We start from the raw sequence: 23092 nt of genomic DNA on the forward strand, positions 1-23092 counted from the left end.
TGAATTTAATTTCATAATACAATATATAATGCAGGAACACTCATCAGGAAACTGGGTTGACTATGGCTGCCTTTAAGTATGCACTCAGCGGTCAACCTGGGTTTGCTACTGTAAAATATATGAAGGTCCTGAATTTTATAAACATCTGAAGAAAATGGACTCGCAAAGAAGGAAGCAGGAGCCATCGACCCAGAATCTGCACTGCTGGCCCTTGGCAGTACGCTGGGACCCTTGAAGATTCCTGGGCTGACACTGGGTATGCTAAATGTGCGATGCCAATATGATAGAACTGGGGGTTGACTTTCTCTATACCGTTGGCCTCCCTGGGTTCAAAATCCACTGCATCTCTGTTTACTCTTTGGCATCTTGTGCAGAGAAACTGTTTTCTAAATTAGACAAAAAGACTTGTTTCACTGGCAGGTTAATGGGAATATTTCCTGTGACATAAACTGAAACTCTGCCTGGGTTTATTCTTCATATGTAGGTTCCAACCTATACTGATGAATAAGAAGCTGAAGTCTTTAGTCTAGAGTGCTGTGTGTGTGTGTGTGTGTGTGTGTGTGTGTTGTTGTTGTTGTTGTTGTTGTTGTTGTTGCTGAGGTCCATCTCTGAGGGGCTTCTAGTAGTTTCCTCACTGCGAGAAGTGAGCTTACAAGAAACCAGATAGAGGGCCTTCTTGGTAATAGAGGAATGCCCTCCCAGGGGAATGCCCTCCCAGCAGATGTCAAGGAAATAAAAAACTATCTGACTTTTAGAGAACATCTGAAGGCAGCCCTGTTTAGGGAAGTTTTTAATGTTTGATGTTTTATTGTGTTTTTAATATTCTGTTGGGAGCTGCCCATAGTGGCTGGGGAATCCCAGCCAGATGGGTGGGGTATAAATAAATGTATTATTATTATTATTATTATTATTATTATTATTATTATTATTATTGCATGGCCCATCCCGATCTCCAAGTGGTGTGAGATTCCAGAAGTCCAAGTGCTTCCCAGGGTTTGGGCTTGCTTTTGGGAATAAGGTATACTGTAGCTAGGGTTGCCAGACTCAATAGAGGACAGGACTTCTGTGCCTTTAACTGCCCTGCTCTCTTTTGAGTCTGGAAACCTTAAAGAGAAACCAGCAGACCCTTTGCTTGGAAATTAAACAAAGGGTCTGCTGGTTTCTCTTTAAGGTTTCCAGATTCAAAAGAGAGCAGGGCAATTAAAGGCACAGAAGTCCTGTCCTCTATTGAGTTTGGCAACCCTAACTGTAGCAGAGACTGTGGTATCTATATCATATATGGTTTATTCACGCATATGCACAACCTGAGCATATGATGAAGGGGTTCACAACATGAACACCCCCATATGGTTTTGTTGGATTCAAGCAGAGATCTGGCATCTCTCTCTCTCCCTCTCTCCCTCCCTCTCTCTCACACACACCCCTTTGCTGTTTCTGGCCCACATGGCTGCAATTAAACTCTAAATTCAGGCTTTGTCCTTCTATCTATCTATCATCTATCTATCTATCTATCTATCTATCTATCTATCTATCTATCTATCATCTATCTATCTATCTATCTATCATCTATCTATCTATCTATCTGTGAGGTTGGGGAGGGGCCCTATCCATTTGTTCTGTCACACAGATCCCCTTTCCTTTGTTTCACTTAATGGCCCATCACCCAGGCAATCACCTCAACACGGCTTTTATTTTAACACTTGCTGGACCCAGGTGTTACAGCCTACTCCCCCCCCCCCCGAACTCATAACATTAGATATATTTCTCCACTCCATTATGTCTCACAATGCAAGAACCAAGAAATGTTAGTGGGCGACTTTAGCTTAAAATCTTTCTTGTTTAATCATGAGAGAGAGGGAAAATGCCTTTGGGTTATTCAGGTATGGTGAAAGGAGGCAGGAGGTAATGATGCTGTTAGTACACTGGTGGATATTTGTCCTCTAAGGAACTTGAATGACAGGTGATACAATAGGCTTAGCCATTCCTGAGGCAGTTCAGCACTGCCTGCCTTTGCTTTAGGTAGCAAAAGCCACTTAGGCAGCAATCCAAGACTCTGACATACCTCATCATTACCTTTTCCTTAAAAACGCGCGCACACACACACACACAGAGGAACTGACAAAATGAGCATGTTTAGAGTTGGATAATAAGTTATTATTCAGCACCAGAATGACTGTAGGGATTGCCAAGTGTTTTGCTTTTTCAAAGACACAATAGCAGCAGTTGCCGTCCTCAATAAACGTTCCCTTGTGCAGTGATGATTCTTGACCTATGACTACCCGGTAACATGGGAGCCACCTCCTCCCTGCCACCCTGTTCTTACATCTATTTCTTCCTGGCGTGGAAAAGGTGAAAGGGATTTGTGACTCGTCTTTGAAAGAAGAGGCTGCCTCCATTAAGTGCCTGTCTCCATGTACACATTCAAATAATTAGGGAGAAAAAGGTTCTCACCATGAGTGAAGTGAAGCCTTCTCAGTGGATGCTAGCCTCAGTGGGACCAGGTCAGGAAGGAATAGAAAGGTAATTGTGTGAGAATGGAGTAAACTAACACACACACACTCTCTCTCTCTCTCTCTCTCTCTCACACACACACACAGAGGGCGGGGGGAGAGGAAAAACCTAGTCACACCCAAATGAGCATGTTAAGAAATGACTTATAAGGACCCAAGGCAATGTTAAATAAAAAGCTCTGAGTGGCCAGCAAAATACACATGCACAGTTCTGATTCCTTACATGTACTCTGAATTGACATAGCCTGGCAAAAGACACGTTGTTGTTGTCGTCTAGTCGTGTCCGACTCTTCGTGACCATGTGGACCAAAGCATGGCAGGCACTCCTGTCTTCCACTGCCTCCCGCAGTTTGGTCAAACTCATGTTCATAGCTTCGAGAACACTGTCCAACCATCTCGTCCTCTGTCGTCCCCTTCTCCTAGTGCCCTCCTTCTTTCTCAAGATCAGGGTCTTTTCCAGGGAGTCTTCTCTTCTCATGAGGTAGCCAAAGTATTGGAGCCTCAGCTTCAGGATCAGTCCTTCCCGTGAACACTTGGAGCTGATTTCCTGCTAATAATAATAATAATAATAATAATAATAATAATAATAATTTATTTATTTATACCCCACCCACCTGGCTGGGTTTCCCCAGCCACTCTGGGTGGCTTACAACAGAAAAATGAAATAAAATAATCTATTAAACATTAAAAGCCTCCCTAAATAGGGCTGCCTTCAGATGTCTTCTAAAAATCTGGTAGCTGTTTTTTTCTTTGACATCTGATGGGAGGGCGTTCCACAGGGCGGGCGCCACCACTGAGAAGGCCCTCTGCCTGGTTCCCTGCAACTTGGCTTCTCGCAACGAGGGAACCGCCAGAAGGCCCTCAGTACTGGACCTCAGTGTCCGGGCAGAACAATGGGGGTGGAGACGCTCCTTCAGGTATATTGAACCGAGGCCATTTAGGGCTTTAAAGGTCAGCACCAACACTTTGAACTGTGCTCGGAAACGTACTGGGAGCCAATGTAGATCTTTCATTGTGGTCTCAGCGGCCGCTCCCAGTCACCAGTCTAGCTGCCGCATTCTGGATTGTGTGTGTTAGAGTTTAAGGGTCATATCATGTCATACCTGTAAGTCATCTACATTTGAAACAAATCAGCATAAAGTCAACACTTTGGTTCTAGTTACCGGTAGGTAGCCGTGTTGGTCTGACATAGTCGAAGCAAAATAAAAAAATTCCTTCCAGTAGCACCTTAGAAACCAACTAGGTTTGTCATTGGCATGCACACGGAAGCTCATTCCAATGACAAACCTGGTTGGTCTCTAAGGTGCTACTGAAAGGAATTTTTTTGTACTATGGTTCTAGTGTAGTGCTACAAAAGAAAGAGATGAACGTTTCTCTATCCACTTTCCCCATGCCATGAATAATTTTGCAGACTTCTATCATGCCACCTCTTGCATTGCCTTTTCTCCAAACTATGAAGTCCCAAATGCTTCAGCCTTTCCTCATGGGAGAGTCGCTCCAACCCCTTGATCATTTGGGTGCCCTTTTCTGAGCTGTTTCCAACTCTGTGACATCCTTTTTGAGGTGAGGCAACCAGAATGTTATGTTTTGCAGTTTGGCATAGCTTTGTTGAATAGTAATAATGACACACCATTAAATGATGAGCGCAGTTGCAAGAAGAAGCAATTTGCCAGGTAGTGGATTTGAACAGTTCTTTTGAAAAAGTGGATTATGCTGGAATAATGTTAAGTGACACCCTTTGTTTTGTTACTTGCTTCTGAAGAAACCCTTTCCATGCATTTCTTTTTGACCACCTTGAATGAAGGGCCGTCCCTCCCCCCGCCACCTTCAGTAGGCTTAGTATTTTGTTGTCTTTCTTTCCTTTAATATTCTACTCAGGCAGATACAACTTTGGTGATTCTTTCAGCACAGGTAACACAGCAGTTGACTGTCTTGCTTCATGATTTATTGTAATAAGTGGATGGCTTCAAGTTTATTATTATGGTTTAGCAAGCAGAAAGTCATGGGGCTGTGTGCTTTATTTATCTTTCCTATCTCCAACTAAGTAACGTTCCCCGCATTTAAAACAGAAATGGAACCAAAATTTAAAGAGATAACTGCACTAATATCGCTTTTTAAATGCCCCATATCTTCTGTTTTGATTTTTGTTGTTGTTGGAGGCTTGTGCTTTCTTGCAGAGAAGCTTCGTCCCAGAAACATAGAATCATAGAATTGTAGAGTTGGAAGGGACCTTGAGGTCCAACTCCCTGCAATGCAGGAATCTCAACCAGATCATCCATGACAGATGGGCATTCAACCTCTGCTTAAAAACAAACAAAACCCAAGTAGGTACACTACTCTTTAGAAAGTGCTTCCTCTTGTTTAGTCAGAATCTACTTTCTTGTAGCTTGAATCCACTAGTTTGGGTCCTAGCCTCCAGATTCGGAGAAAACAAGTTTGCTCCATCCTCCATGTGATAGCCCTTTAGATATTTGAAGATGGTTATCATATCTCCTCTCAGTCTCCTCTATTCCAGGCTAAACATACCCAGCTCCCTCAGCCATAAGGCTAGCTTTCCATACTCTTTATTATCTTGGTTGCCCTCTTCTGTACATGTTTCCAGCTTGTCAATATCCTCCTTAATTTGTGGTGCACAGAATTGGACACAGTCTGACCAAGGTGGAATAGAATGGGACTATGACTTCACTTAATACTTCTGTTGATGCAGCCTAGAAGAGAATTCACTCTCCCCCCCCCCTGCTGTATCACACTGTTGACTCATAATAAGCTGGTGGTCTACTAAGACCCCTAGATCCTTTTCATGTGTGCTACTAGCAAGCCAGGTGTCCTCCATCTCATATGTGTGCAGCTGGTTCTTCCTGCCTAAGTGCAGAACCTGAAATTTCTTCCTCTTTGAATTCATTTTGCTAGTTTCTGTTAATCTCTTATGGTCATTTTGAATCCCGATTCTGTCTTCTGCGCATTAGTCACCCCTCCCAGTTTTGTGTCACCTGCAATTTTTTTTTTAAAAAAAAATCAAACTATATTTCTTTTAAATCATATCACAAACAAAAACACAAAAATACAAAAACCTTGCTGCATGACATTGTCATACAGTACACCCTTGCTCTTGTAGACAAATTATAAACCTAACATAATTATTTCATATTTCATTTCATTACATATTTTTATGGTACTGGAAAAGTGATCACTTTTAAAACACACACACACACACACACACAAACAAAAACACCTGCTAATTTGATGAGCATCTCCTCAGTTCCTTCATCCAAGCCATTTATAAAAATGTTGAAAGGACCCCACTTGCCAATTCCCTCCACCCCAGGAAGGTGAGGAAACATTAGTGAGACCTCTTTGAGGTTTGTCACCTTCCCCCCACCCAAGGTGACAGGTTTTATACTGCTTGATTGTTTAAAAGGAAACTCAACATACGAATTAGCATTATTAATATCAACATCATTAATATTGTACCAGTTGGATTACAAATTAGCCTGAAGGCCTATTTCAAGCTGCCAATGATTATCTTAAATAGTGATGAGTGCCCCACTGTCTTGCATTGGATTAGCTGAAGAATATCTGAGCTACAGTCACAAATTGGGAATTTGCTTTTGGGGAATAGGGCAGAGATTAAATGTGAAGAGCAGATAAAGCAAGGCCCTCATCCCAGTGGTGGGCTTGGGATTTCAAATTTCAGTGGCACCCCATGTGATGCCAAAATTCGCCCCTGCCTGCCGCCGTTTTGCCTTCAGTCACTGCTGCAGTGCCACCTGCAGCACCCTCTCAGTTTGGCACCCAGTGTGGTCAAACCAGTCACGCTCCCCTAAATTTGCCTCTGCTTCTCTCTGGTATGCAAGGGAGAAGCTGCATCATGCTTGGACTTTTCATTGAGGCACCCCAGCATTTGTTCCACCGTGGCGGCTCTTTCTCGCAGCTCATTTCTGAGCTGACACAAATCCACCCCATTTGAGCCACAAACACAGTCCTCCTCTGCCCTATTCAATTCCTCCCCATCCCACTTTTCTCTCAGATACAAAGCAGAGGGCATCTTGATGTTAGGATTCTTTCCCCGTGCTGCAGTCATGGGATTGTTTTTATCACACGATGGTGTATGTTTTCATCCCACATTGTGGGAAGTCACAGAGACAGGGTGTTTGTATTACTGTGTTTCCGTTATGTAGGATGTTTGTCCTTTGTTCTTTCTCTTTGCTGTCTGATGCTGAAGAGGAAGGAGCTGAGTTACGATGTGTATATGTAAATAAACATAGCTTGTGCCAAATGCTGCTCTACTGAGTCTGTATGCTGACTGCCTATACTCTGCTGATCCTGAAGTGTGCTGATGCCTCTAAGGCATCAGTCGCTGTGATGTTCGGGCTGGAGAAAGATTATGAATCTCCTGAACGATCGACCAGGAGGGAGAGAACATGCCAGCCAGGTATGTATCTCTGCCATACTCGTACTCATGTGTAGGACCTCCTGACACTTGAAAGACAGGGTCGGGTCCACTAAAAAGAGCCCCATTGGGTCCATCACAGCACATAGGTAGACTCACTGAGGGTGAGGTAATGAAAAATGGGGAACCGTACCAGAATAAGGTTTTAGGCACGTTGGTGCAATGGCTTTGCACATGCCTCACATGTAAGGCAGCTAGCATCACGCATGCTCAGCACTGAGGCAAAATCAAACCAATCACAGGGAAGCAGTATTATCTATACTTAGGTGCCTTATAAGGGAAAAGGGGGAAACTAAGAGATCTGATTGGGTGACAGAATTTGTAATATCCATAATGTATATAAAAGCATGTGAGGCCCTATGTTCGGGGTCCAGTCTTTGTGGAACAATCCCGCTGGACCAAACTTCTGCGCAGAAATAAAGTTTGGATTCCTTTTTCACTCTGTCGCTTTTATGCCATTGTTCACTCATGATATAGGACAGGCTTTTTCTGCAACAAGGGTCTATGAAGGGTGCTTTGCTCTCCGAAAACTGAAGCTGATAACAAAGATGGAGCAGGGGGAGAGTAAAGTTTGAAACAACACCAGTTCAAGTCGATAAATAGGTACCGCTGTAACTTAGGAAGGTAAAGGTGTTTCTGTGCACTCTGGTTTCCGTCACGGTGTCTCGTTGCACATGACCCAGAGAGCTGCCTGTGGACAAACACCGGCTGCCTCAGCCTGAAAAGCGAGATGAGTGCTGCAACCCCATAGTCAACTTTGACTGGACTTAACCATCCAGGGGTCCTTGACCTTTTCTTTTTCTTTCTTTCTTTTACTAAACAGGTGGGTCAAATTTAACAGTTACACTCCAACATCAGCAGAGGCCACAAATTCCCCGCCCGAGCACAAAACATATATATATGTAGCATCTCTCCGCACAGGAGTATGTGAATTGAAGGATTAAAGGATCGTAATGTAAGCATGCTGTTTCTCCATGTCCCACCCACAACATCTCTGCCATTCTGCCAACATATATTGACTTTTGGGGGTGGCTCTGAGGTGTCCCACAGGCATATGGGGTATTCTAGCATAGTGTCCTAAGCCAGGAGAACTTGAGTATGGTATTATGTCCTAAAGCTTGCATTCCTAATTAAGTTACAGATGTCCAAATGCACTTCACATAAATGACCTCAGTCATCCTTGTAACAGCCCTGTTGTATAAAAGAAATAAAGGTAAGATAGGTTAATGTTATTATCCCCATAGTGAAAAGTGAGGGGGCTGAGGCTGAGAGACAGAAGCTTGTCGAAGGCTTCTCTAATGAATTCATGGCTATAGTGAGATTTGAACTGAAGGCTTCCTGGCTCACAGCTGAAAGTCCACTCTGCTCCACTGGCTATGCATATCGACAGTGTTAGTATTATATCGCTCCAAAAAAAAAAAAAAAAGCATCATTCTCCGTCTCTTTCTTCATTTCGAAATATGATTTTGGAGAAAAGACAGGCAGTCAAATTGTCCATCAGTCTCAAAATTGCTTCATGATTAAGGAACCTGGAGTAGAAAATAGGAAGCAGGTAGATGTTAATAAATCACAGCCCAGTGGGAGATGAGAAAAGTTACCTCTGTCACTGTACTTTCTAGACTGTGGGACATGGAAGGAGAATGCCTTAGGGATCCTGGCTGCTCCTGACATTACATTTCCTTGCTTACATTTTGGAAATATGTTTACAGAAGCATTCTAAAACTGTATGAATGTCAGAAATGCATGTTTTTGTTATGACAGCAAAGTCAAAGGCAAATGCGGAGTCTAATCTTCCTTCTCAGCCATTCTGGGATGGGTAGAATTATTTGATTAATTGAGGTTTAATCCTTAGGAATATGACAAAGTTCCAATTTCATGTCGTCACTAACAAAAGGCATTCACTGAGCAAGTCACCAACAGGAGAACAAGAGATTGTGTGCATGTGTGTGCGGTCTCTGTGTGAGAGGGAGATGTGCACTTGGGAAGAGAAAGAGAGTGAGGTGTATATGTGAAGTTTGAGTGCATGAGTGTGTGAGAAACATGCATTTGTACCTGTAGTCCAGCGGTCCCCAAACTAAGGCCCGGGGGCCAGATGTGGCCCAATTGCCTTCTAAATCCGGCCTGCGGACGGTCTGGGAATCAGCATGTTTTTACATGAGTAGAATGTGTCCTTTTATTTAAAATGCATCTCTGGGTTATTTGTAGGTCATAGGAATTCATTCATTCCCCCCCCCCAAAAAAATATAGTTCTGTATACTGTATGTGCAATTGAATATATAAAGGGGTATGTTGCGGCTATCTTGTATATTTCCTAGCACTAGGAAAATGCTTCCAGTTGTTATTTAATGAAAACAGCAGCCCCCACCAGGCAGCACATAGTTGTCTTCCTGGGACATGAGGTTGCCTGTGTGGGCGGGAGCAGCAATAACTGTACATTACCCTTCAACCGTCCCGATTTGACTGGAGCATCCCGGAATTACAGAAGCCATTCCAGCTTCTGATTGGATCCCAGAAAATCCTGCTTTTAGTCTCACAAAGCAGCAGGTTCCCATAAGAGCTCAGCACTGAAAGATGCGCATCTTTCATGTGAAAGAAGGCATCTGAACTGGAGACCATAGAAGGGGAGGAGGGGGCACTGCTGGTGGTCCAGGCCAGGCCACCCCTTCCAGGCTCGGACACCATGTCTCCTCTGCTCAATGCTGCCTCTGCCAGAAGAGGAGAAGAAGCCGATGAAGCTGAGGAGAAGAAGCCGATGAAGCTGACAAGGAGAAGCTGGAGCTGCCAGTGAAGTGCTTGCTGAGGAAGCTGCAGCCGGTAATGGGACCAAAAGATGTGTGTCCCAATTTTAATCAGTGGAATGTTGAATGCTTTACTCCAGGGGTCAGCAAACTTTTTCAGCAGGGGGCCGGTCCACTGTCCCTCAGACCTTGTGGGGGGCCGGACTATATTTTGGGGAAAAAAATATGAACAAATTCCTATACCCCACAAATAACCCAGAGGTGCATTTTAAATAAAAGGACACATTCCACTCATGTAAAAACACCAGGCAGGCCCCACAAATAACACAGAGATGCATTTTAAATACAAGGACACATTCTACTCATGTAAAAACATGCTGATTCCCGGACCGTCCGCAGGCCGGATTTAGAAGGCGGTTGGGCCGCATCCGGCCCCCGGGCCTTAGTTTGGGAATCCCGCTTTACTCTCTCTAGTGATATATCATGCCATTATCACATGCAGCCTTTCTGTTTTATTTCACACCCTTTGGAGCCTTTTTTTGTTGTTATGCCACACACACCCCCACAGCCATTTTGTGATTGGCAGCCCCAAACACTTCTTGTGCCCACTAGTCCCACTAGTCCAAAACATTTGACACTGTTTCAAGGAATTTCATTGGTGTTGAGGAATATAAAGATTTAGTTGGCTGTTTCAACCTTTTCTGGGACTAATACAGAACTGTTCTTGGTCTTAAAATCTGCTGCAGCTGACTGCAGTACACAGTTTCTTGCACACAATAACATCCTGTTATCTTTTTATAAGCACATGAAATAAAGCATATATTTCTCTTAGAGAGCGGGGGGGGGGGGAGAGAGAGAGATGGAATAAGAATGATAAATCACTTGTTCAATGAAAAGCCAGAATATGCTTTTATAGAACTGCCATTATGAAAGGGGATGTTTAGCTACAAAAGCAGTTGCGAAATTCTTGTATGATATTCTTCTTCCGTTCAGTTTGTAAGTTGCCTCTTAATAACAAATCAAAGAAAGAAAGAAGGAAAGAAAGAAACAGGAGCAAGATCGCTGCTGAGATCATGATTTGTGACTGAAGTACCAAAGCAATTCAGCAGTGAATTGGGATTCATGTCTGCTTTAAAAAGGAAGTCATCAACTCCATTACTTCTAATATCAAACATGATTGTACCTTCTATGCTAAATCACAAAATACAGCATTGCGAACCTTCCCAGCCATCATTTCTTTCATAGCAGCAGGAGGACAAATAGGTGCAATTTGTCTATTTTACAAGAATATTAACGAAGTTGGTCACAATGTACTCTAATAAATAATTCCAGTTTGTCTGTGGAAATATTGTGGAATAGCCTGTTTTTTAGGGTGTGTTTGTTATGTTGTTGGTTTAACATTCTCATGAAAAAATTGCCATTGATTTCAGATGCTGTCTCATTATATTGTGTGCCACTGTATTTGAGGCTGTGCAGTGTTTTGATGTTTCCAAGTATTAATATAGCAAAGGTCACCCTTGAGCATAAAAAGGTTAAGAGGTTACAAAAGGAATCCTTTATTCCCCCTCCAAAATCAATTCTCTAAAACCTAATGTGACATTCTCAAACATCTCTACATCTGTTTTCTTCATTAATAGAGAAAACACAGTTGTTATATTGGCACTTGCTGTTAGCAACATTATAATATAATGAGGACATATATTGCAATTCCATTAAAACCTGAACTTCAGACATTAATTTGTGTGTGTGAGAGAGTTGTCTGTGTGAGTTGTCTCTGTGTGTGCAATGCAGTAGCCTGAAATTTATTTTGTATGTTGCCAGCCTCAACACTGATCTGTTTTGCAAAACCATGACCAACAAGTCATTAAGTTATATTTATGCTATGGAGAAGAAGAAGAAGAAATATTATAGCCCTTACCATTTTATACAATTTCTGATAGGAGAGTTTACTAGCTCTTCAAACTGGGGTATAACAACATTTTCCAAATGCAGCCATTATGACTTGGCTCCAAAGTAGCACAACAACTTTCCTTTGCATAATGGTCCACCCTCTCCCAACCTGCAAAAGAGGTGAAGAAATTTCACAGCAATAAATTGTTTAGCGCTCCCAAGTTCCTAAACCCTTACTGTAATTATGTGGCTCTATATTACACCATATTTTAAATTTTATGGCATTGTAAAATTGGGTGAGGAGTATGATGTAGTCATAATAGAACTAGGCAATTTCGAGGATTATATATTTATAGTTAATGGCTAGATGATTCTGGACAAACTTGTTTCTTTAAGTATTTACATAATCATTTTAAGTACACACAACCTCCACGTCCCCTAAATTTGTGGGGGGGTTGTGTTCCAGGTCATTGCACATGACGGCAGAACGTGTATAAGCCCACCCCATCCGGTTACACCCCATTACACCCTGTTAGGTCCCCTTATCGTGCTAGTACTGGGTTCATGGTGATGCACGCTTGCACAGCTATGCATGTGCACAAAATGGTTGTTGCCTGTATATCATTAAATTCTCAGTTGCCACAATCATACACCCAAAAAGAATATATATATATATATATATATATATATATATATATATATATGGGTAAAACTACATCTTATGCTTAACATGCTGCTAGGTCATTCACTAGAAAGCTAGAGAGTTCCAGAAAGACATCTACTTCTGCTTCATTGACTATGCAAAAGCCTTCGACTGTGTCGACCACAGAAAACTATGGCAAGTTCTTAAAGAAATGGGAGTGCCTGATCACCTCATCTGTCTCCTGAGAAATCTCTATGTGGGACAAGAAACCACGGTTAGAACTGGATATGGAACAAGTGATTTGTTCAAAATTGGGAAAGGAGTACGACAAGGCTGTATATTGTCTCCCTGCTTATTTAACTTATATGCAGAATTCATCACGCAAAAGGCTAGACTGGATGAATCCCAAACCAGAATTAAGATTGCCGGAAGAAATATCAACAGCCTCAGATATGCAGGTGAAACAACTTTGATGGCAGAAAGTGAGGAGGAATTAAAGAACCTCTTAATGACATAGCTGCCAAGTTTTCCCTTTTCTCACGAGGAAGCCTATTCAGCATAAGGGAAAATCCCTTTAAAAAAGGGATAACTTGGCAGCTATGCTTAATGAGGGTGAAAGAGGAGAGTGCAATTATAGTCTGAAGCTCAACATAAAAAAAACTAAGATCATGGCCACTGGTCCCATCACCTCCTGGCAAATAGAAGGGGAAGAAATGGAGGCAGTGAGAGATTTTACTTTCTTGGGCGAACCTTAGAGCATAGCTGCCAAGTTATCCCTTTTTTTAAGGGATTTTCCCTTATGCTGAATAGGCTTCCTCGTGAGAAAAGGGAAAACTTGGCAGCTATGCCTTAGAGACCGAGTGCCCAAACTGCAAACCAAAACCTACTAATTAATTGCAAAGTGCCCAGAGTTGTTGAGATTTTAGTTGAGCTTTTTACAGGGGGATCCCCAAAGTTGTTGAGCTTTTGGGGGGAGCTGCTGACAAAAGTCTTGGAGCTTTTGGGGGGGGTCACAAAAGTTGCTTTGCTTTATGGGGGATGCCCCAAAGCTGCTGAGCTTTTGGGGGGGGGGGAGAGAACAGAAATAAATGACCAATAATACCTTCGCTGGAACTAACACGCAGCACTGACCTCATTGTCCGCCAAAGTTGTCAGCACAATTAGAGTTAAAAAACAAATGCTGCTATGCCCAATCAGAAACAGCCACTGACGCAACAAATTGGAAAACAGACCAATTGCCAAACACAATCTCTGGCTACCGGCAAAAAAATAAAAATAAAAAAGTTTCCGGGTTTCAACAGCAGACGCAAGCTGCAGCGTTGGGGGGGGGATGGGCCAATGGCGTGCATGCCAGCAGTGAGGGCTCTGCATGCCATGTGTGGCAAGTGTGCCATAGGTTCGCCACCGCTGCCATATAAAGTCAACTTATATACAGTGGTACCTCGGTTTATGAACACAATTGGTTCCGGAAGTCTGTTCAGAAACTGAAGCATTCATAAACTGAAGCGGACTTTCCCATTGAAAGTAATGGAAAGTGAATTAATCCGTTCCAGAGGGGTCCGCGGTGTTCGTAAACCGAAAATTCGTAAACCGAGGTGTTCATAAACTGGGGTTCCACTGTACAATGCAAACAACACATTTGTTACTATACAATACAAAGTACATTCAAAAGCTAAGAACTTCCTTTCTACTTGTAATATATATGGTATTTTCAGGCTAATTTCACCTCCAGGTCAAACCTGCAAAGTTATTTCAAAAGAACTCCAGCATGGGTTGCTGTTGTCTATTTTAATTAAATCACACCAAGTGAGATGCATGGGGGTGTACCAATTTCAGGTTGTCAAAAAGAGGCAAATCTGCCAAACACAAATATAAGAAGAAAATGTTTTTTGTGAGATTGTAATGTGATGCATATTCTGAACATATTATGCTATAAATGACTAGAAATGGCTTGGGCAGTAAGCTGATTTTTAATTAGCCAGTTCTTGACATTGTCGTGTTTGTAAAGCTTACATTTTAAATCATCCGTCAGCTGCAAAACACCACTATGGAGCATGACATCCAATTATATTAGTAAAATAACCTGCATAAAGTAGATGGATGAAAACCTGAAAAGGATAAATTAAACTATACAGGAATATGGACCCAAAGCACAACACGACTAGTTTTGCACACTAAAGGGAGCTTGGGACTTCTCAACTTCTGCAATTTTCATCTGGCTAGCATGACATTTTTAGACTTTCTTCTTACTACCATTTCAGATGCCTATAATCCACACAATCTAGCATCTCTCTGTGTGTACATGTGCATGACCTTTACTGATATTGTAATCTGCACAGGTTGGTCCAGACTATTTCAATTTCCCATCTGAAAAGAAATAATTGAGAAATGAATGATACAAACTAGAAATAAGAATTAGAAATGAATGAGTTAGGAACTCATTTGTTCGTATTTCCATCCTTTTTGGAAATAATAAGTATTCATTTCATTTTGGATTTGTTTTCAAAAGCAGATGGGTACCCCATTTGTGCCTAAGGTGGGTGACTATTATGAAGCAATATGTAGAATTGTTGTTGTTTAGTCGTTTAGTCGTGTCCGACTCTTCGTGACCCCATGGACCATAGCACGCCAGGCACTCCTGTCTTCCATTGCCTCCCACAGTTTGGTCAAACTCATGTTGGTAGCTTTGAGAACGCTGTCCAACCATCTCATCCTCTGTCGTCCCCTTCTCCTTGTGCCCTCAATTTCCCCCAACATCAGGGTCTTTTCTAGGGAGTCTTCTCTTCTCATGGGGTGGCCAAAGTATTGGAGCCTCAGCTTCAGGATCTGTCCTTCCAGTGAGCACTCAGGGCTGATTTCCTTAAGAATGGATAGGTTTGATCTTCTTGCAGTCCATGGGACTCTCAAGAGTCTCCTCCAGCACCATAATTCAAAAGCATCAATTCTTTGGCGATCAGCCTTCTTTATGGTCCAGCTCTCACTTCCATACATCACTATTGGGAAAACCATAGCTTTAACTATATGGACCTTTGTCGGCAAGGTGATGTCTCTGCTTTGTAAGATGCTGTCTAGGTTTGTCATTGCTTTTCTCCCAAGAAGCAGGCGTCTTTTAATTTTGTGACTGCTGTCACCATCTGCAGTGATCAAGGAGCCCAGGAAAGTAAAATCTCTCACTGCCTCCATTTCTTCCCCTCCGATTTGCCAGGAGGTGATGGGACCAGTGGCCATGATCTTGGTTTTTTTGATGTTGAGCTTCAGACCATATTTTGCGCTCTATGTAGAATTATTGGAAATCAAATGGCACTGCAATGATCATTTGTCCTCTTTAAATCTAAATCGCAATCCCCCAAAAAACCTAGAAATCAGATTGAACTGGTTCACCAATAAAATCCCCTAATTAACTTTGAGAGAGTTGTTATTCAATAGAGTCCTGCAAATCTGAGAGGGACCCCTGGGGTAACAATGCCTTTGCTGGGATGGAGTGGAGCAGGGCTCTCCACATCACACAAAGAGGCCTAGGTGTTTGTTCTATGTTCTCTGTTCCAGTTCTCTCACTGCACCAGAAGTTACTGGTAGCAGACCCACTGAGCTCTCTGGTCTGCAGCAGCTGCTGCTGCATGCCTAATTAAGAAAACCATGCGGCTGATCCATATTGTATCACCAAGACTTGGATGAGTGAGCTGGGTGGGCCTCAGCTGTATCCACCTAGGTCTTCTTTTTTGAAATAATTCTTATTTGATTTTACAAGTGTAAGGTTTTAACAATACCAAGTACACATCTGTATATAGAGATTTCTCTGAATCACCAGACTTCCCATCCTACCCTCCATGGGTCCTATTGTCAACATTTTCAACTGCACATTATTTCACAATCTATAGTTTGTATCTGTCCATAGTGTTTCTTACAGTGTTATTAGAATCCTGCTAATGTTTTCATCTGCTTACAGATAATAAATTATATATTTTTCCCATTCTGTCTTGAAGATTTTGTCTTCCTGGTTCCTAAGCTTTCTGGTCAGTTTTGCCATTTCAGCATGGTCCAACACCTTAGTTTGCCATTCCTCTGGTAGTCTTCTTTTCATCTCTGGGCTAGTAACACCCATGCAGCTGTCATTGTATACATTAAAAGTCTTTTCTGCTCCTTTGAGATGTTGGTACCTACAGTTCCTTCAAAAATAAATAAATAAAGCTTCTGGTTTTTGTTTGTTTGTTTGTTTTATAAAGGTTATTTTAAACATTATTTTTCAATTCATTAAATTTCGTATTAGCCATAGCCAGTCAGTCAATGTTTATTACGGCAAACAGCCAGCATATCAAACCAGAAATTCTGCATAATTCTCTGCATAAACAATAAAAATGACTGATATGGGGTTTTAACAGTCAATATACTGATTGAATATACAATACTTAAAATATAGGTCCAGCGGAATAAAACAGCATAAAAGAATAAGAGATTTAACTAAGAGCTGTAGCAGCAATATCATTATATATCATTTCAGTGGAATTTGCTCCCAAGGAGTGTGGTGGAATCTCCTTCTTTGGAGGTCTTTAAGCAGAGGCTTGACAGGCATATGTCAAGAATGCTTTGGTGGTGTTTCCTGCTTGGCAGGGGGTTGGACTGGATGGCCCTTGTGGTCTCTTCCAACTCTATGTTTCTATGATTCCCAGAATGCTTTTATTACCTTACATGACCACCACATATGACAAAAGGTACCTTCTTTTTCTTTACGTTTCCAGCAGGTATTTGTACTCGTCTTATACCTTTTTGCTAACTTACTAGGAGTCAAATACCACCGGTACATCGTTTTCAAATAATTTTCTTTCAGCATACAACATGCTGAGAATTTCAAGTCAGTTTTCCATAACCTTTTCCCCTCCACCTGGGTTTTCAGTACTGAGTTAAACTGGGGGTTGACTGCTGGATGAAACAGAGACTTAACAAAGTACACCAGTGATAAGGAGGGTCTCTCATACACTGGATACTTTGTGAACACTTCCTTCACCACAATACCTATCCTTATTTGACATTATATATCCTTATTTACACATTGGTACAGGAGTGGTGATACAACATGATGGAACTAACTTCATTGCTATGCTAGCTACCGTGTAATAGTGCTGAAGAAAAGATTTGGGCAGGTTGGCATACAGGGGTGAAAAGAATCCAGTACTTTCTTAACTTTACATTTCTAGACAATTCTGCAAATTCAGGAACCCCCCCCCCCTCATTGGTTTGGCTCATCTTAAGATTTTACATCACCTGACTTCTTTTTTAGGGGGGTAGGGGTGGGGTGGGGGGTAACACATAGATACCTCTTATATCTAAGCAAGACTTTCTGGCAAGATTTTCCAGGAGATTCGGAAGTGGGGTGGATTTCAGAGGCAACAAGGGGACCGAGAGAATAACAGACAAAACAGGAAAAGCGGTTTTTGACTGCAGAGGTTTACACATTGGTTTTCTGCTTTCATGGAACCCTTCTCAAATGGATTTGCTTGCTGAAGTGCCCTGGTAAGTCTGACACAGAAACCCTGCACATTGCAAAGGATTCCGGACAGCATTCTATCATACTGACTAATTATTATTATTATTTACAACAGCTTTTGCCAAACTGGTTTTCTTCAGATATCTCAGCAACAGCACCGAGGCCTGCTCAGCTATCCCATTTTATTCAGAATAAGTGTCACACTTCTTCCAAAATAGGTGGAAGGGCACCAGGTTGGCAAAGCTATAGGGTGCTAACAAGGACTCTTGGTGTCACTTCACCCTATAGGATCTAACACTGTACATTAGAAAGCAACTAATGTGTTCTTGCAGGTGTTGCTATGGGGGGGGGGGAGTTCAAAAGATCAGTAGTCTTTTCTGGAAATCTTGTCGGCTATTATTGATCTTCCATTTGGGAACCCTTGATAGTTTTCCAAGGGGTCCCAGAGTTCCCAGAACTCATTTATAGAAACAAAAACCAGTTAGAAAGTCAGTGTAAGGAACCGAATGACCTTTTTGCTCTTCTGGGTTGCTCATTTACCAATAAAGCCATCATTATCAGCAATAATCATTCTATTATTTGTTGCCACCTTGTGGCCAAAAAGCAACAGCTGTTTGGCAAAATAAAATGAACTCGAGATGGAGATCAGTAGTTTACCAGGCTGAAACATCTATGAACTCAGCCTCCAAAGTGAAACTTTTTGGGTACACCTAGATTTCTGGTTTCCCCTTCATTCTTTAAATTCATAATGGTTTATACAAACATAAAAAAGGAAGACAATTGTGCTGCAAGTTCAATCCTCTGCTGACATTCACCCACAGCAAAATATTAGGGTTTTTATAATGCAGCCATTATCTCAGCAACAACTCATCTGCTTTTTCTCTGCTCCACTTTCCTATTTTTATTCAGAATAAATAAGCAACGCTTCTTCCAGCTCATTTTATTCCCTTTTCCTTCCAGAATACCACTGGGCACAGATTAAAAAATCAAGATGAAAGTGGGCTCCTTTAATTCCCTCTCTCCCGATTTCTTTTAATTGGAGCTATTGGGAAGTTATCTTGCCTCTGGTGATATTGAACACACTATGCTCTGCTCTATAGATGAAGGTGGCTGTTTTTCTCAGAGACGGGCAAGACTGGATCACCAGGTAGCAATCCCATGAGTCTCTCTTTACCTTTAAATCTCTTGGAGAACTGGAAGCGAGGCAGTCATGACTCCTCATCTTCTGCATCCTGATACCCTTCTCCCCTTTGCTCACCTGCCTTAATCAGCAAGTTGTGAGGCATGCCACACAGCAGGTGGGGGGGGCTGGACAAAAGGGCATAAAGAAAATGCTGTGGGTTAGGCCACAGATTCTGTGGCAGATTTAAAGGTGCAAGGTAATCTCCACTCCTTCACCCCAGAAAATATGATTATGATATAATCAGTGACCGTGAAGAGGAGTCTGTTTCCTTCCAGATGTCTTCGGACTCCAACTTCCATTGGCACGGCCAATGACCAGGGATGATGGGATTCATAGTTCAACAATATTGAACCGAGGGTCTTCTGGCGGTTCCCTCGCTACGAGAAGCCAAGTTACAGGGAACCAGGCAGAGGGCCTTCTCGGTAGTGGCAGCCACCCTGTGGAATGCCCTCCCACCAGAGGTCAAAGAGAACATCAATTACCAGACCTTTAGAAGGCATCTCAAGGCAGCCCTGTTTAGGGAAGCTTTTAATGTTTGATTTCTGTATTTTAATGTTTTGTTAGAAGCCACCCAGAGTGGCTGGGGGAACCCAGCCAGATGGGCGGGGTATAAATAATATTAATTATTATTATTATTATTATTATTATTATTATTATTATTATTATTATATGTAAAGAGCCACATGCTCTCTATCCCTGGAATATAACAAACCATCACTTCCACAAATGTTAAAGATTGCTGTCAATCAAGTGGGGCATCTTAAATATGTGGGAGTAACTGGACATGAGAAGAGCTCATACGAGCCAACTCCTAGGGGCCAAGGGAGCTTTGGGCCCCCAATAAAATATGTGAGGGGCCAGCCCCCCCCCAAGTTAATGGGCATGCCATTCAAATGGTATGTGTGCACAGTGTCATGTGACTGATTATGTGAGATGGGGCTTACCTGCCCCCCAATATTTTATTCAAGTTGGCATCCCTGGAAGAGTTAGAATCATAGAATCATAGAGTTGGGAGGGGCATCTAGACCAACCCCTTGCAATCACTCCATGGGTGTGCTAATCACAGGTGGAGCCAGTAGCTGTAGTAACAGCTTAGTGCCCTGACTATATCTGCGATAAATGAATGTTAGCCAGTTCCATTGTTTCAGTAGTTGTCCAGTGTTGTGTCTGGACTATTTGGAGTGACTTAGATCAATGGGGGTACTTTGTATCTGTAGATATATGTATCTGAGAAGCCTACAAGCTGGAACTTATTTTTCCGTGTATAACTTCGTACCTAACCGTTTGCCGAAACTATTGCATACATAAGAGTAAAAGATTTGGACCTTACTCTGCTTCTATGTGGTGGACAACTTTTAGGGTGTCCTGGTTTTTACTTTTTGAAATAGGGCAACCCTAATATAGAGCAGGCATTGGTGTAATATGGGAGTTTTGGTGCAATTCTCCTTATTTCATCAGATAGGGTTACGAGAAAGAAAGTTTTGAAGGATTGCAAGGAACCTTTGGCATCAACTTAAAGTGATTTGTTGTTGACTTAAATGTGTATGTTTTTCTTTACCTTAAGGTCACAGTATTGATTCTGGCAAAATACTGTAAATATTAAAACCCCAGGTCAATAAGCTTAACACTAACCTAAAAACATCAATAAATGCTTACCATCTGAAGAGCTGAAACAAGATCCTTATCTAAGACTTGGAGACTCATCACTTTCTCAGAGCTGGGAAGTTTGAGCATGTGTGTATCTGTTTTCAATGGTGTTAAATGAATATCCAAGGCTGTGAAGCTCAGCAGAATTTCAGTAGGAATTCCCATGGAAATCAATGGGACTAGCATCCCTATTAAAACACAAGCACACATTTTAGGGTCAGGGTGGGACAAACAATTTTTTTTCCTGATTTATTTTGAAAGGCAGTCATATTTCAAAACCAAAAAATGGGTGTGGGGGGGCATTAATACAGCAGTCATAAACATGTGTGTCCAGAAATAAAACTCATTGAACTAAGGCCCCATCTGCATTTAAGGCATACCACTTTAAACAGAAATGCCTTCTCCTAAAGAATCCTAGAACTGTAGTTTGTTAAGAATATGGAGAGTTCTTAGAAGACCCCTGTTGGCCTCACAGAGTGAGAGTGGTTTAACAATTAATCCCTCTTCCCAGGGAATTCTGGCAATTGTAGCTGTGTGAGGGGACTAGCTAGCAACTCTTGGCATCCTTAATAAACTACAGTTCCCAGGATTCTTTGGGGGAGGTCCTGACTGCTTAAAGTGGTATGATGCTGACCTAAATGTATAGTGCAGAAGGGGCCTTATTAGACTAGGTCCAAGTAAGCTCAGATCAGCTGCATAGTATCTTTACACAATATAGTGATTGGCCTCAAATCTGGCTCCTGCTTTCACAGGACCAAAGTGCGTACATTGACTCCTATGTTGGTGGGCTCCTTCAGTCGGTGTGCCTGCTGACAGTTATGGTAATGGACCTCAATGGCAACAAGTAGCTGAGAAGTGCCTGGGATTTAAACCTCTTACAGTGCCCCAGAGTAATGCTGTCTTGCGAGGCATTATAGGTAATTAAACTGGCAGCCAGCTTCCACACCCAGTTGCCCAGAAATATAGTTTGCACTTGTACTAGCCTTTTGCACACAAGTGCATTAAAATTATTATATTGTATTGTATTATTAAATTTACATGCCACCCTTTCTCCAAAGGAGGAATGGTGACTATTTCAATGATGAAATAAAAGATCAGATATTAGTAAGTATTAAGAATTCAGATTTTAAAATATCTGAGAACATAAGTAATGAGCTTGGCTCGTTGTCTTATCTTCATGGTGGGAAGAGCTATTCTGGTGGGTTTCCTTCCATAGTGATTATTCAAGAAAGAAAGGTGGGGATTTTGAAGTTGAACGTAAGATAATGGAAGAAAGAGACACTGGGGGGAAAGCTGTCAAAAAAAAAAAAAAAACTTCTGGCAGAGTTCCTGTCCCTTTAAAGGCTTGAGATATGCAGAAATGTAGCAGATAAAGTGATGTGAAATGCTTCCCTTGCTAAATGTTCCCTCCTCAAGCAGCTTTTAAAGGCATAGGAAGACTTCCAGAAAAGAGGTTTGCCATGCAAGTGTCTGTCAGGGGGCGGGAAAGTGTGACAAGTTTTAATGTAACAAATAATTGTGTTTAAAACATTGCTAAAACAAGCATGCCCATTTTAATTTAGGAACCAAAGTCATTGTCTTTCTTTCTTTCTTTCTTTCTCTTTTTCTTTCTTTCTTTGTTTGTTTTTAAGCATCTATTCTAAAGCCCCATTGCAGAACTTGAAGGTCAATGAGCTAACAGTATTGGACTTAAGCAGAAGAACTATTTTCCCCTCACATACGGTATCTATATATACCCATATTCATGTTCATGTTCATAAATATAATAATATTTCAGTAGAGCTCTTAAGAAAACATTACTCTGAAGGTCACTTTCACATTTTTATTAAGCAGACTGCATCACATCATTCTAACATTTCCTTCTCTGTGGACTTCACTCTTTTTCTGTATTTCATACCTTACTCTCTTCTGCTTTCCCTTTGCCAACTGCAGGTCTCATGCCTCACTTGCTTCTCCACTTTCTCTCTTTCTCTCTCAACACCCCAAACCAGCTCTTTCTGTGTGCTCACTGATCCTCCCTAAACAGCCATATCTTATTGCTTCCTCTTCCTCTTGTCTTTCCTCCCTATAACATTGCTTCTGTTCTCCTCCACCACAACCTTCTATCTCTGTTGCCTGGGCCTTTTTTTCTTCCTACACTCCCTAGTAGTTTATCTCCTTCATAGCAGGACCATCTGTCCCTTACATCGTTATGAAGTTTTCCTGTGATACACAAGCCTTATGGTACCCACATCTCTTACGCTCTTCTGTCACTTCTTTTGCCTGTCTCTCCCCTGTTTTCATTTCTACTCTTCCTTGATGAAGTCAGTGGACTCTTCCTTGATGAAGTCAGTGGTCACAGCATTGCAATATTTCCCTGACCCAGCAGTCCACACACTCATATGTTGATCAGCCTTGCAAGAGGATGGAGAAAGCTCTATCAATTCCATTAAGTGGATCTCAATATAGGGAGAAGATGACAACACCGTTCCTACTTTCTATTGTCAGATTGGTGTGTGTGTGTGTGTGTGTGTGTGTGTGTGTGTGTGTGTAAAACTTATTTCTGTTGA

Source organism: Zootoca vivipara, chromosome Z1 (assembly GCF_965207765.1).
Source record: "Zootoca vivipara chromosome Z1, rZooViv2.hap1.1, whole genome shotgun sequence".
Classification (NCBI taxonomy): Eukaryota; Metazoa; Chordata; class Lepidosauria; order Squamata; family Lacertidae; genus Zootoca; species Zootoca vivipara.